Source organism: Penaeus monodon, chromosome 40, assembly GCF_015228065.2.
Source record: "Penaeus monodon isolate SGIC_2016 chromosome 40, NSTDA_Pmon_1, whole genome shotgun sequence".
NCBI lineage: Eukaryota > Metazoa > Arthropoda > Malacostraca > Decapoda > Penaeidae > Penaeus > Penaeus monodon.
This window is the reverse complement of record NC_051425.1, coordinates 25765276-25767775: the sequence shown is the minus strand read 5'-3', so window position 1 is coordinate 25767775 and position 2500 is coordinate 25765276.

Below are 2500 nucleotides of genomic sequence, written 5' to 3'. Positions count from 1 at the left end.
CCGCGGTGGCAGGGTGGTTAGAGCGTCGGACTCAAGACTTCGTCACGACGCCAATCTAATTCGAGGGTTCGAGTCACCGACCGCCGCGTTGTTCCCTTGGGCAAGGATTCACCTTAATTGTCCTACCTAGCCACTGGATGGCCAAGCCAGCCCAGTCAAGGCTGGTCCAAGCCCGGATAAAAATAGAGGACAATGATTACTTAAGAAAAACGGCCACTCTCCGTGGAAAGGAACTGGGGACCCTACACGTACTCACTCCAGGCATCACAACATGAAACTACAGTTAAGTATCATGCTGTACCACGGCGGCTCAGACATCAACCTACCGTTAAAGAAGAAGATATATTATATATATAAATATATATATATAATATATATATATATATCTATATATATATATCCAGAGAGAGAGAGAGAGATGACTGGCGTTGAAGCAAGAGTTCCATTTACGTCCTTCATTTTCCTGGAAAATGTTCATAGCATCTAAACTTTAGAAGCGAAAGTGTCAAAAATATCGCATATTCTGTCGTTACCTGTTGGCGCAACACAGAAAAGTTTCCTTTTTGTAAAAATGAAAAAGTGAAAAATGAAAGAGAGACAGAGAGGGACGAAGAAACAAATGGAAGGAGAAAAAGGTGGTTAAACACACACACACACACACATATATATATACATATTACATATATATATATACTTATATATATTATTTATATATAATATATATATATATAGATATAATAACATACACACACACACACACACACACACACACACACACCACACACACCACATATATATCATCAGCTTGAATCAATCCAATGTAGGACGTAGGCTTCTCCCATTATTTTCCAACTTTGCCTTGCGTTTTTTGTTTCCAGTCTTGTCTCCCAAATTTCGTTATTCGCACTGCCATTCTTTGTCATTGGTCTTGCCCTCTTTGTTTATCTATCTTGTGTGTAGTGTGAGTGTTATATTTGTGTTTATATATATATTTTTATATATATATATATGTAATATATTATATATAATATTTCAGTATATTATATATTAGTTATATATTATAATATGTATATATACTCATATAATATAATATGTAATACATATTATATATATATATATATTATATATATATATATATTTATATATATGTACTTATATATATATATATATATATTATATGATATATTATATATATATATTATATTTATATATATATATATGTGGTGTTGGGTTGTGTGTGTGTTGTGTGGGTACATATATATAATATATATATATATATATATATATATATATATTAATATATATATATATTATATAATATACATCACACACACATAATGTACAAACACACACACACACACACAACACACACACACACACACACACACAACACAACACACACACAATATATATAGTATATTATATATATATATATATATATATATATATTTATATATTATATGTGGTGTGTGGTTGTGTGTGTGTGTGTGTGGTGTGTGTGAGTGTGTGTACATACTTGTGTGTGTTATGTATATATATATATATATCATAATATTATATACTATAACTATATATATGTACACACACACACACACCACACCACACACACACACACACACACACACACACACATAATATATATATAAATTATTATATATATATATATATATATATATAATATATATATATATTATATGTGTGTGGTGTGTGTGTGTGTGTGTGTGTGTTGTGCTGTACATATATATATAATATATATATATATATATATATATATATATAATATATATATATATACTATAGTATACTATACATCCCAACAATAGTACAAAACACACACACACACACACACCAACACACACACACACAACACACACACACACATATATATATATTATTATATATATATATATATATATATATATATATATACTATATATGTGTGTGTGTGTTGGTGTGTGTGTGTGTGGTGTGTGTGTGTGTGTGTGTGTTTGACATATAGTGTGTGTATTATAATTATATATTTTTATTTATATATATATATATATAATTTATATATATATTTTACACACACACACACCACACACACACCACACACACCACACACACACATTATATTATATATTAATATATATATATATATAAAATTATAAAATATATATATATGGTGTGTGTGTGGTGTGTGTGTGTGTGGTTTTTGGTGTTTTGTGTGTGTACATATATATATATATTATATATATAAAATTATATATATAATATTATAATATACATACACAACATATATTACAAAACACCACACACACACAACACACACACACACACCCCAACACACACAACATTATTTTATTATATATATATATATATATTTTTTATATATATTATATATATTAAAAATATATATGTGTTGTGTGTGTGTTGTGTGTGTGTTTTGGGGGTGTGTGGTGTGTGTTTGTACATATATGTGTGTGTAGTAAAATTTTTATTTTTTAAATTATATATATAT